The sequence below is a fragment of the Artibeus jamaicensis genome, unplaced genomic scaffold (assembly GCF_021234435.1).
Source record: "Artibeus jamaicensis isolate MK-2021 breed Jamaican fruit bat unplaced genomic scaffold, CSHL_Jam_final contig_240, whole genome shotgun sequence".
In the NCBI taxonomy this organism is placed as follows: Eukaryota; Metazoa; Chordata; class Mammalia; order Chiroptera; family Phyllostomidae; genus Artibeus; species Artibeus jamaicensis.
Window position 1 is genome coordinate 10,586,849 of NW_026521506.1, and position 7,194 is coordinate 10,594,042.

The following is a 7,194-nucleotide window of genomic DNA, read 5'->3' on the forward strand; positions in this document are numbered from 1 at the left end:
CCACGCTTATTTTCATCTTGTACAGCTTCAGCAATATTCTTGTTGGCTGTATGTCTATATTGTTCCTAAGGACACCATGGTCTATTCACCATCTCTACAACTCCCTGTGGGTAAAGCCCACTTGGCTTCCCTTCAGATGTGGTTTGTTTTGGTATTTGTGGCCTCCTGGCTTCTGGTGAGTAAGCACCTCTACCTGGTGTGACTATTACTCCGGGGTCCCAGCTCTGTGATCATCTCTTACTGCCATCCCTAGCCTGGGTGTAGTGATGCTGGTGCCCGTTGGGCCCTGCTGTGGAACAGTACTCTTTGGTGGGATTTTTATCTCATAACCTATTCACTCTAGCATGCCCACTTCCGTCTGCCTTTTCATATTTTTCTTCTTCTTTTTCATTTTCTCTTTCTTTCTTTCTTTTTCTTTTTTGCAGTTTGTAAGGACAACTTAGGTGGTTCTCCTTTGTTCACTGGTGGCCATCATTTTCTCTGGGCCTGTAAAAGCCAGCTTAGTAGAGAGTTGCCACCCCCTTTGGTTGTTGCCAGGGCATTAAATCCTCTGTTTGGAAAAAGTACCCCTAGTCTATGAATTCTCGGTTTCTTGGCTCTGCTGATATATTCCCCCTCAAAATCCCAACCCAGTGCTTCCTTGTTTTCTGGCAATCTACGTATTCCTGTCAGCTAATTGTTGCAACTCTTTGGCATATATTCTTTATTACGCCCAGACACTTTCCCAGCCATATTATGCTGGGATTTAATCCCCGACTATCAGTTTAGTAACAGGAAGAGGAGCATCAGTTGCTTGTGGGAGGAGCAGCCTCTGCAGCAACTACCAGCACAGGGCAAGTGCTAGCTCTTACTAGGGAAGAGTGGCCCTCTGTGAACTGAGAGCTGGGTGGGGGCATCTGCAGAGCCAAAGGCATTAAGGGAGTCTGGCCAGATGTTCCCACCCCATGTTTCATGGTCCCAGTATTTTCTAGCCACAGGAAATCATGCTGTCCTGACATCAGCAAAGCAGACCTGTAGCCTTTTAAAATATTGAGTATCTTCTTGGAGTTTTACAACTCTCTTACGTCCTCATTGTTGCTCTTTCACCATTGGAAGTGAGGGCCTCTTTGTAAACTCCCTCTGGCTCTCACACTTAGTCTTTATATCATTTTTTATTTAATTGTTATTCAAGTACAGTTTTCTGTCTTTTACTCCCATCCCAGCACACCCCCGTTAATGCTCCCCACATCCCTCCCATTTCCACCCCCCCTTAGTTGTTGTCCATGTGTCCTTTATACTAGTTCCTGTAAATCCTTCCCCATTTCCCCTGAAACTCCCTCCCCTCTCCTCTCTGGTCACTGTCCACCTGTTCTCTATTTCAGTGTCTTTGGTTATATTTTGCTTGCTTGTTTATTTTGTTGATTAGCTTCCTGTTAAAGGTGACATCATATGGTATTTTTCTTCCGACACCTGGCTTATTTCACTCAGCATAATGCTTTCCAGTTCCATCCATGCTGTTGCAAAGGGTAGGAGCTCCTTCTTTCTTTCTGCTGCATAGACTTACATTGTGTAAATGTATCATAGTTTTTGGATCCATTTATTTACTGATGGGGACCTAGGTTGCTTCCAGCTCTTGGCTATTGTAAATTGTGCTGCTATGAACATTGGGGTGCACAGGTTCTTTTGGATTGGTGTTTCAGGGTTCTTATGATATAATCCTAGCAGTGGAATTGCTGAGTCAAAAGGCAGGTCCATTTTTAGTTTTCTTAGAAAATTCGATACTGTTTTCCATAATGTTTGTACCAGTCTGCAATCCCACCAACAGTGAACTAAGGTCCCCTTTCTCCACAACCTCTCCAAAACTTGTTGTTTGTTGTATTGTTTATGATGGCCATTCTGACCGGTGTAAAGTGGAATCTCATTGTGGTTTTAATTTGCATCTCTCTGATAGCTAGCAATATGGAGCATCTTTTCATGTGACTGATTCCTCTGTATGTCCTCTTTGGAGAAGTGTCTGTTCAAGTCCTTTGCCCACTTTTTAATTGGGTCACTTGTCTTCTTAGAGTGGAGTCATGTAAGTTCTTTGTATATTTTGGAGATTAAACCTTTGTCTGAGGAATCATTGGCAAGTATGTTTTCTCATATAGTTGGTTCTTTTCTTATTTTAATACTGTTTTTTTTTTAGCCATGCAAATGCTTTTAATTTTGATGAGACCCATTTGTTTATTCTTCCCTTTATGTCCCTTGCTCTAGGGGACATATCAGTAAAAATCGTGCTGCATGAAATATCTATTTTCCTGCCTATGTTCTCCTCTAGGACTTTAATGGTGTCACAGCTTATATTTAGGTCTTTTATCCACCTTGAATTTACTTCGGTGTATGGTGTAAGTCTGTGCTTAAGTTTCATTTTTTTGCAAGTATCTATTCAATTCTCCTAATGCTATTTGTTCAAGAGGCTATTTTTACTCCATTTTATGTTGTTATCCTCTTTGTTGAATATTAGTTGCCCATAGGAGACTTGGGTTTATTTCTAGGCTCTCTGTTCTGTTCCATTGGTCTATATGCCTGTTTTTATGCCAGTACCAGGCTGTATTGATTACAGTGGCCTTGTAATACAGTTTGGTATCAGGTATTGTGATCCCTCCTACTTTGTTCTTCTTTCTCAAAAGAGCAGCTGCTATTTGGGTCATTTATGGTTCTGTATAAATTTTTGAAGTGTTTGTTCTATATCTGCAAAGTATGTCATTGGTACTTTAATAGTTATTGCATGGAATCTGTAAATTGCTTTGGGTAGTATGGACATTTTGATGATGTTAATTCTTCCAATCCATGAACAAGGTATATGTTTCCATTTGTTTGTGTCTTCCTTGATTTCTTTCTTCAGTGTTGTGTAGTTTTCTGCATATAGGTCTTTTACCTCCTTGGTTAGGTTTATTCCCAGATATTTTATTTTTCTTTTTGCTATATTGAATGGGATTTTTTTCTTGATTTCTGTTTCTGCTGTTTCATTGTTGGTATACAAAATGCCTTTGATTTCTGGGTATTGACTTTGTAACCCACTGTTTTGCCAAATTCATTGATTAGGCCGAGCAGTTTTTGGGTGGAGTCTATAGGATTTTCCATGAACACTATTATGTCATCTGCAAACAATGTCAGGTTTGTTTCCTGCTTTCTGATTTGGATGCCTTTTATTTCCTTTTCTTGTCTGATTGCTGTGGCTAAAACTTCCAGGACTATATTGAATAGAAGTGGTGAAAGTGGACAACCTTGTCTTGTTCCTGATCTTAGTGGAAAAGCTTTTAGTTTTTGCTCATTAAGTATGATGTTGGCTGTAGGTCTCTCATATATGGCTTTATTATATTGAGAAATGCTCCCTGTATTCCCACTTTGCTGAGTGTTTTTATCATAAATGGATGTTGTACCTTATCAAAAGCTTTTTCCACATGTATTGATATGATCATATGATTTTTCTCTCTGCATTTATGTTATGTATTACATTTATCGATTTCTGAATATTGAACCATCCTTGCATCCCTGGGATGATCCCACTCGGTCATGGTGTATCATCTTTTCAGTGTATTGTTGGATGCGGTTTGCCAATATTTTGTTAAGGATTTTAGTGTCTATGTTCATCAGCAATATTGGCCTGAAATTTTCTTTCTTTGTTGTGTCTTTATCTGGTTTTGGGATTAGGATGACGCTGGCTTCATAAAAAGAGTTTTGGAGTCTTCTATCATTTTGGATTTTTTGTAGTAGTCTGTAAAGAATAGGGGTTAGCTCTTCCTTAAATGCTTTGTAGAATTCTCCTGTGAAACCATCCAGTCCAGGGCTTTTTTGTCACCCTTAGTCTTTAACTACTTATTAACTGTCATCCATTTATTATTACCCTGCTGCTGGGCAGTATCCAGTCATCTCCTTGTCTCTGTAGACCTTATTCCTCCCCTATTTTTCAAAAGTATGAATCTTTTTGCAAGGCCATTCTCAGTTTTTCCAGGTCATCTCCAGAGAAATCTTTAGCAGTTGGACTGCCACCCTATACCTGGGACCATCCATGCCCCACAGTCCCCTCAGGACAGTGACCATTTTCTCCCACCAGGCAATAAGTGAAGTAGTCCCAGAATACCGTCTGATCATAGCCTGTTTTCTTGGACCACTACTAGCACCATTTGTGTTAGTATGGGTTCTCCAAGAAGTATATGCCAAGATGCGGTTAGATATATAAGAGATTTATTAGGGAAAATACCTGTGATGGAAAATGGGGAGGGAGCCAGAGTAGTCAGGGAGAGCTAGCTGTCAGACTAGATGAAAATTTAACCCATGTGGAGGAGAGGGGGAAAGAAGAAAGAGTTAATAGGAAATCTTAAACTATGTGGTGCAGTTCTAAGAATATTTTGGCAGAGCAAATGTATCACTTGGGAGAGACAGCCCACCATGGACCCTGAGAATCCCTGCACATTTTTTGGTCAGGTATTTAAAGCAAAGCTTATTTGTCTCCTGATACTGAGCCATTTCTGTAGGGCAAGGTGACTACAGTGTGACTAACATTTAACTGTTTGCTTCTCAGGGGAGGGGCATTGGTTTGTTTGCTCATTGCTCAAAAAATCCAATTGGTATTAAATAATGATGATTATCATCATAATAAAAAGTTATTAAAAAAAAGTCCCAGGCCCTTGACCCCAGATTGTTCAGCTCTGTGATACATCCCACTGCATGGGTAGCATCCATCTGAGCCTATTGCATGGCCCTGTGGGATTTGAGGGCAGGGGGACTGGCAAGATTACACTGATACTCATGCTGTTTCCTTTGTTGTAATATATTGTCTTGTTCTAATTCATTAGCTCTTACTATCTACTTTCTACACCTGTGAAGTAGTGTCAGGACCACTCTGTGCTATCCTTTTTCAGCTTGGGGAGTTCTGTTTCTTTTAGGAATGGCCTGTCTTAATATTTATGCCACATTCTGATATTGTCTGAGAGCAGCCCATGGGAAGTGTGTGCATCATGAAAACACAGTGGTAGTGGATTTCAGCTGCAGCAGTGTTGGATTTCTGAGCTCAGCAGCCATGCCTGTAAGTGACTTATGCTCCCTGCAATTCAGATCAGACAATGCACATATACACCCTGCACTAGGCCCAGTCCAAAACAACCAGCTAGCCAATAGTTTTAGTTGGCCTTTGGGAACAGTGAATACTTACTTGTTCCTTTCCTGAGTTCAGTTCACAGGGGACCATTGGAATTCATTAATGGACAAATTCCTGGTGACCTCAAAGCTAAACCACCACATTGAATGAAGTACTCCTTCATAAGAACAAAACAAATGAGGAAACTAGAACTAGAGACATGAAAATAAGGACAAAACTGACAGTGACTTGGGGAATGGGGGAAATAATGGAAAGAAGGGGAATGGTCTTGTAAGGGAACATGTATAAAGAACCCGTGGACATGGCCAATGGGGTAGGGATTTACTGTGGAAGTGGTGGGTGGGCAGGATGGGGGAGAGCCACAGGGGAAGAATTGGGATAACTGTAATTGAACAATAAAAAATAATAAAATCTCCATTTAAAATTAAAAAAAAAAGAATGCTTTTTAGTTCTTGGCATATCAATATTTCTTTCATGTGGCCTAATTAATACCCTAGTCTCTTTCTGCTTCCTTTAACCTATTGGGGCATGTATCTAATAAGTATTGACTTATTACTAGTTTTTTGACTCATTGAATCCTAAATTGGAAATAATCCTTATATGGTACAAGACATTCCTTCTGTAAACATGTTTTGAAGCTCTTTGAAAGGAATAACCTGGTCATTGTCTAAATGGCATTCTAATGAAGTATAAAGTGCTCCTCAATGTAATGTAAGGATGAAAGAATAAAGTTAAATATTTTCTGATGTCTTTTATTTTCATCTGAAAATGTAAACTCAGAAAACATAGTTTTGGGTAAGATTATTTGCACTAGGATTTAACCTAGTGTTCTTCCTTTACTAAATAAGTGGACCCTGATTTCTCCAGTTGTTACTGGAAACTGTCATAAAATAGGTGATAAAAGTAAGTAATATTTTTTCAGTAGAAAATAATCAACAATTATATTTTTGATAAGCATTCTATAAATTAAGTATGGCCAATAGTATGTCATCAAAGATATATTGGTCCCTAGATTAATCATTTAAAAATATCGAAATTATGAGCCAGGTCCTACAAAGGGGAAAAACCTTATGACACATGTTAAGTTGCTCTGAAGTATATGCTTGTCACACAGATATATAGCTGTTGTAATTGTACATTTTTAAAATATTTTATTTATTTTTAAAGTAGCATAGACAGTAGATAGAAAATAGATAGGGGGAGGGTAAGAATAGTAGGGGAAATACAGAATCTAAGGAACTTGAGACACGTGTTCATGAACTAAAGGGGGGAATGGTGGGGGAGGGGTGTGCAGGGTGGAGGGGAATGAAGGGGGGGAAATAGAACAAAATGTGTAATGTGTAATGGCATAATCAATAAAAAAATTAAAAAATTAAAAAATTAATTTATTTTTAGAGAGAGAGGAAGGGAAGGAGAAAGAGAGGGAGAGGGAGAGAAACATCAATGTGTGGTTGCCTCTCGTGTGGCCCCCAATAGGGACCTGGCCTGCAACCCAGGCTTATGCTTTGGCTGGGAATTGAACTGGTGACACTTTGGTTCACAGCCCATGCTCAATCCACTGAAACACACCAGCAGGGCATAATTGTACATTTAACTTAATGCTGATATACAGTTTATAATGAACATCAGTCAAAAATTTGGTTATCTTTGGCCAGCAGAGAATTTAGAAGAGTACTTTGGGGATCATTGAACATGACCTAGCCTCTTCAAAAAGCCATTGAAAAAAGTCTAAACTCATACATCATAAGAAGCTGTGGTGTCCCAGCTGGATTTTTATAATTTGACTCCTTTTTTTTTCTTCTGTGATACCTTCAGGTTACTTTAATTTGCATTTTCTTTTATTGCAAGTAAGGCCATGCATTTTTATATTTATATTGTCTTTATACTTAAATGGTTTCATCTCCAAGGACTATGGATACTAGCTCATGTATTCTTTTTTTTCAGTGTCAACTAAGGGCTTTAAATCTTTAAAAAAAATTATATTTTAGCCCTGGCTGCTATGGCTCAGTGAATTGAGTGCTGGACTGGGAAGCAAGGGGTCACCTGTTTGATTTCTGGTCGGGGCACATGCCTGG